Raw genomic sequence first — 5,700 nt, 5'->3', positions numbered from 1 at the left:
ATGAAGGAAAAAAAAAGCTGACTGGCACCAGGAAACCCTTGTCGGAGGAACACAATGCTCGATGAGGGTAAGGCCGGCCCCTTGGATTGGTTGAGTGCAGAATGGGTGGGGAAAGGTTGACGTGCAACAACTGACAGTGGTGAGCAGAAGGAGGCGAAGATAAGTAAGTAAGTAAATAAGTAAGTCAGTAAATCAGTAAGTTAGTAATTTTTTTTCCTTCATTTTACATCAGAAAACGGTAGACCAATTCTGGACGTACTGCAATACCGGGCTGATCCGCGGAGCGGATGTAGCAAGCCCCTTTTCCGGCTCCCAGCTCTAAAAATCTGTTTAATATAGAGGACGTATGAGATATTAAACTAATAAGAACAGATTTTTTTTTTAATCCAAATCCTACCCATAGCCATACCTAACCACTGACCTTCTCAAGGCCAGATTAAGGATTGTAACGTGAACCCAGAACAAGGCCAAAAATCCAGACCAGTGAACACAATAGATCCTAGCTAAAAAGCCTGAGAAATAATCCTACACAAACCCCATTCCATCTATTCTCCTTCTCAAACCCAGTCAAAGCCCAAAACCAGACCAGAGAACACTTGATCTTAGCCAAAAGGCCAAGAAGCAATAAACTATTGTCTCCTCTGCTTAACGGACAGCCTCAGGCCACACCTATACAGGCATGCATATAGTCATGTAATCAAACAAGACCCAGATCCGGGAAACTACCCATTTAACATTGAAGCATACACAGCTTTGCCAGAGAAGTGAACACAATAGATCCTCGCTAAAAAGCCTGAGAAGCGATCCTACACAAACCCGATTCCATCTATTCTCCTTCTCAAATCCAGTCAAAGCCCAAAACCAGACAAGAGAACACTTGATCTTTCCCAATAGTCCGCGAAGCAATAAACTTTTATCTCTTCTGCTTAACGGACAGCCTCAGGCCACACCTATACAGGCATGCATAAAGTCAAATAACCAAATAAGACCCAACTCCTGGAAACTACCCATTTAACATTGAAACATACACAGCTTTGCCAAAGCAAAGGTCATAAAAATACATCTTGCTCATTGATCGTCCTCTTCACGGAAATCTTTAATAAAAGGCGAAAGATTTCTGCGTCACTCAGGCCACACCTACACAGGCATGCATATAGTCATGTAATCAAACAAGACCCAGATCCGGGAAACTACCCATTTAACATTGAAGCATACACAGCTTTGCCAGAGAAGTGAACACAATAGAACCTAGCTATAAAGCCTGAGAAGCGACCCTACACAAACCCCATTCCATCTATTCTCCTTCTCAAACCCAGTCAAAGCCCAAAACCACAGCAGAGAACACTTGATTGTAGCCAAAAGGCCAAAAAGCAATAAAGTTTTATCTCTTCCGCTTAAAGGACAGCCTCAGGCCACACCTATACAGGCATGCATAAAGTCACATAAGCAAATAAGACCCAACTCCTGGAAACTACCCATTTAACATTGAAGCATACACAGCTTTGCCAGAGCAAAGCTCATGAAAATGCATCAAACTCATTGATGTTCCTCTCCAAGGAAATCTTTAGTAAAAAGCAAAAACATTCTGCACCACTTAATAGAAACCAGAACTATGAAGAAAAAAAAACTGACTAGCACCAGGAAACCCTTGTCGGAGGAACACAATGCTCGATGAGGGTAAGGCCGGCCCCTTGGGTTGGTTGAGTGCAGAAAGGGTGGGGAAAGGTTGACGAGCAACAACTGACAGTGGTGAGTAGAAGGAGGTGAAGATAGGCTAGGGAACAGGTCGGGTTGAATGCAGACATAATTTGGTAAGTAAGTAAGTAAATCAGTAAATCAGTAAGTTAGTAATTTTTTCTCCTTCATTTTACATCAGAAAATGGTGTACCAATTCTGAACGTACTGCGATACCATGCCGATCCGCGGAGCGGACGTAGCAAGTCCCTTTTCCGGCTCCCAGCTCTAAAAATCTGTTTAATATAGAGGACGTATGAGATAATAAACTAATAAGAACAGATTTTTTTTCCAATCCAAATCCTACCCATATCCATACCTAACCATTGACCTTCTCAAGGCCAGACTAAGGATTGTAACGTGAACCCAAAACAAGGCCAAAAAGCCCGACCAGTGAACACAATAGATCCTAGCTAAAAAGCCTGAGAAGCAATACTAGGCATGCATAAAGTCACATAAGCAAATAAGACCCAACACCTGGAAACTGCCCATTTAACATTGAAGCATACATAGCTTTGCCAGAGCAAAGCTTATAAAAATACATCATTGATGCTCTTCTCCCCAGAAACCTTTAGTAAAAAGCAAACATTTTCCGCACGACTTCAGGAAAAAAAAAAAAGCCGCACCAGGAAACCCTTGTCTGGGAAACACAATGCTCGATGAGGGTAAGGCCGGCCCATTTTTTTTCTTTTTTCTTTTTCTTTTTTTTTATATCCTTTCCGTCACACTCCCCTTCTCAGAGCAAGACTAAGAAGTGCAATGTGAATACAGACACAGCCCAAAGCCATACCAGAGAACACTTGATCTTTCCCAACAGGCCGAGAAGCAATAAACTTTCATCTCTTCTGCTTAACGGACAGCCTCAGGCCACACCTATGCAGGCATACATAAAGTCACATAAGCAAATAAGACCCAACTCCTGGAAACTACCCATTTAACATTAAAGCATAAACAGCTTTGCAAGAGCAATGGTCATAAAAATACATCAAACTCATTGATGTTCCTCTCTGCAGAAATCTTTAGTAAAAAGCGAACGATTTATACATGACTCAGGCCACACCTATACAAGCATGCATAAAGCAACATAAGCAAATAAGACCCAACTCATGGAAACTACCCATTTAACATTGAAGCATAAACAGCTTTGCAAGAGCAATGGTCATAAAAATACATCAAACTCATTGATGTTCCTCTCTGCAGAAATCTTTAGTAAAAAGCGAACGATTTATACATGACTCAGGCCACACCTATACAAGCATGCATAAAGCAACATAAGCAAATAAGACCCAACTCATGGAAACTACCCATTTAACATTGAAGCATAAACAGCTTTGCAAGAGCAATGGTCATAAAAATACATCAAACTCATTGATGTTCCTCTCTGCAGAAATCTTTAGTAAAAAGCGAACGATTTATACATGACTCAGGCCACACCTATACAAGCATGCATAAAGCAACATAAGCAAATAAGACCCAACTCATGGAAACTACCCATTTAACATTGAAGCATACACAGCTTTGCCAGAGCAAAAGTCATAAAAATACATCAAACTCATTGATGTTCCTCTCCACGGAAATCTTTAGTAAAAGGTAAAAGATTGACAGATGACTTAAGAGAAACCAGAGCTATAAAGGAAAAACCGCGAGCAGCACCAGGAAACCCTTGTCAGGGAAACGCAATGCTCAATGAGGGTAAGGCCGGCCCCTTTTTTTTTATATATATATCCTTTCCGTCGCACTCGCCTTCTCAAAGTCAGACTAAGAAGTGCAATGTGAATAGTCAGAACTCAAATGCAGACCAGAGAACACTTTATCTTAGCCCAAAGGCTGGGATGCAATAAACTTTTATCTCTTCTGCTTAAAGGACAGCCTCAGGCCATACCTACACAGGCATGCATAAAGTCACATAACCAAATAAGACCCAAATCCTGGAAACTACCCATCTAACATTGAAACATACACAGCTTTGCCAGAGCAATGCTCATAAAAATACATCAAACTTATTGATGTTGTGTAGGATCGCTTCTCAGGCTTTTTAGCTAGGATCTATTGTGTTCACTGGTCTGGCTTTTTGGCCTTGGTCTGGGTTCACGTTACAATCCTTACTCTGGCCTTGAGAAGGTGAATCTTTAGGTATGGATAGGATTTGGATTGGGAAAAAAAATCAGATTCTTATCAGTTTAATATCTCATACGTCCTCTATATTAAACAGATTATTAGAGCTGGGAAGAGGGGTGCAAGCATGCATAAAGCAACATAAGCAAATAAGACCCAACTCCTGGAAACTACCCATTTAACATTGAAACATACACAGCTTTGCCAGAGCAAAGCTCATGAAAATACATCAAGCTCATTGATGTTCCTCTCCAAGGAAATCTTTAATGAAAGGCGAAAAATTTCTGCACGACTTAATAGAAACCAGAACTATATAGCAAGCCCCTTTCCTGCTCCTAGCTCTAAAAATCTGTTTAATATAGAGGACGTATGACATATTAAAATAATAAGGACAGATTTTTTTTTTCTAATCCAAATTCTATCCATACCTAACCATTCACCTTCTCAAGGCCAGACTAAGGATTGTAACGTTAACCCATAACAAGGCCAAAAAGCCAGACCAGTGAACACAATAGATCCTAGTTAAAAAGCCTGAGAAGCGACCCTACACAAACCCCATTCCATCGATTCTCCTTCTCAAACCCAGTCAAAGCCCAAAACCACACCAGAGAACACTTGATCTTTCCCAATAGGTACAAGAAGCAATAAACTTTTATCTCTTCTGCTTAAAGGACAGCCTCAGACCACGCCTATAAAGGCACGCATAAAGTCACATATCCAAATAAGACCCAACTCCTAGAAACTACCCATTTGACATTGAAACATACACAGCTTTGCCAGAGCAAAGCTCATGAAAATACATCAAGCTCATTGATGTTCCTCTCCAAGGAAATCTTTAATGAAAGGCGAAAAACTTCTGCGCTACTTAATAGAAACCAGAACTATAAAGGGAAAACCGCCGAATAGCAACAGGAAACCCTTGTAGGAGGAACACAATGCTCTATGAGGGTAAGGCCGGCCCCTTGGGTTGGTTGAGTGCAGAAAGGGTGGGGAAAGGGTGTTGAGCAACAACTGACAGTGGTGAGCAAAAGGAGGCGAAGGTAGGCTAGGGAACAGGTCGGGTTGAATGCAGACATAATTTGCTAAGTAAGTAAGTAAATCAGTAAATCAATAAGTTAGTAATTTTTTCTCCTTCATTTTACATCAGAAAACGGTGCACCAAGCCTAGACGTACTGCAATACCCGGCCGATCCGCGGAGCGGACGTAGCAAGCCCCTTTTCCGACTCCTAACTCTAAAAATCTGTTTAATATAGAGAACATATGAGATATTAAAATAATAAGAACAGACTTTTTTTTTCTAATCCAAATCCTATCCATACCTAACCATTGACCTTCTCAAGGCCAGACTAAGGATTGTAATGTGAACCCAGAACAAGGCCAAATAGCCAGACCAGTGAACACAATAGATCCTAGCTAAAAAGCCTGAGAAGCGATCCTACACAATCCCCATTCCTTCTATTCTTCTTCTCAAACCCAGTCAAAGCCCAAATCCTCACCAGAGAACACTTGATCTTAACCACAAGGCCAAGAAGCAATAATGTTTTATCTCCTCTGCTTAACGGACAGCCTCAGGCCACACCTATACAGGCATGCATAAAGTCACATAAGCAAATAAGACCCAACTCCTGGAAAATACCTATTTAACATTGAACCATACACAGCTTTGCCAGAACAAAGGTCATAAAAATACATCAAACTCATTGATGTTCCTCTCCAAGGAAATCTTTAGTAAAAAGCAAACAATTTATGCATGACTGAGGCTACTCCTATACAGGCATGCATAAAGCCACATAAGTAAATAAGACCCAACTCCTGAAAACTACCCATTTAACATTGAAGCATAAACAGCT

At 40.9% G+C, this 5,700-nt stretch overlaps 4 non-coding genes and 7 pseudogenes across 4 annotated transcripts; all 11 read right to left on the bottom strand.

The window, feature by feature from the left end:
* Window positions 1–233: 233 nt before the first annotated feature.
* Window positions 234–444, bottom strand: LOC131353635 (U2 spliceosomal RNA; annotated as a pseudogene).
* Window positions 445–1,031: 587 nt separating this feature from the next.
* LOC131353617 (U5 spliceosomal RNA) lies at window positions 1,032–1,153 on the bottom strand (annotated as a pseudogene).
* A 345-nt stretch (window positions 1,154–1,498) lies between these two features.
* On the bottom strand, window positions 1,499–1,613 carry LOC131353623 (U5 spliceosomal RNA). The gene has a single exon (XR_009204644.1). It is a non-coding gene; the product is annotated as a U5 spliceosomal RNA (small nuclear RNA).
* Window positions 1,614–1,877: 264 nt separating this feature from the next.
* On the bottom strand, window positions 1,878–2,088 carry LOC131353637 (U2 spliceosomal RNA; annotated as a pseudogene).
* A 600-nt stretch (window positions 2,089–2,688) lies between these two features.
* On the bottom strand, window positions 2,689–2,826 carry LOC131353620 (U5 spliceosomal RNA; annotated as a pseudogene).
* A 49-nt stretch (window positions 2,827–2,875) lies between these two features.
* On the bottom strand, window positions 2,876–3,013 carry LOC131353619 (U5 spliceosomal RNA; annotated as a pseudogene).
* A 49-nt stretch (window positions 3,014–3,062) lies between these two features.
* LOC131353618 (U5 spliceosomal RNA) lies at window positions 3,063–3,200 on the bottom strand (annotated as a pseudogene).
* A 49-nt stretch (window positions 3,201–3,249) lies between these two features.
* On the bottom strand, window positions 3,250–3,363 carry LOC131353614 (U5 spliceosomal RNA). The gene has a single exon (XR_009204640.1). It is a non-coding gene; the product is annotated as a U5 spliceosomal RNA (small nuclear RNA).
* Window positions 3,364–4,046: 683 nt separating this feature from the next.
* On the bottom strand, window positions 4,047–4,161 carry LOC131353616 (U5 spliceosomal RNA). Its single transcript, XR_009204642.1, has one exon. It is a non-coding gene; the product is annotated as a U5 spliceosomal RNA (small nuclear RNA).
* Window positions 4,162–4,618: 457 nt separating this feature from the next.
* Window positions 4,619–4,733, bottom strand: LOC131353615 (U5 spliceosomal RNA). The gene has a single exon (XR_009204641.1). It is a non-coding gene; the product is annotated as a U5 spliceosomal RNA (small nuclear RNA).
* Window positions 4,734–4,997: 264 nt separating this feature from the next.
* Window positions 4,998–5,163, bottom strand: LOC131353636 (U2 spliceosomal RNA; annotated as a pseudogene).
* Window positions 5,164–5,700: the final 537 nt, after the last annotated feature.

This window comes from Hemibagrus wyckioides, linkage group LG05 (genome assembly GCF_019097595.1).
Source record: "Hemibagrus wyckioides isolate EC202008001 linkage group LG05, SWU_Hwy_1.0, whole genome shotgun sequence".
In the NCBI taxonomy this organism is placed as follows: domain Eukaryota; kingdom Metazoa; phylum Chordata; class Actinopteri; order Siluriformes; family Bagridae; genus Hemibagrus; species Hemibagrus wyckioides.
This window is presented reverse-complemented; position numbering and strand designations above follow the sequence as displayed.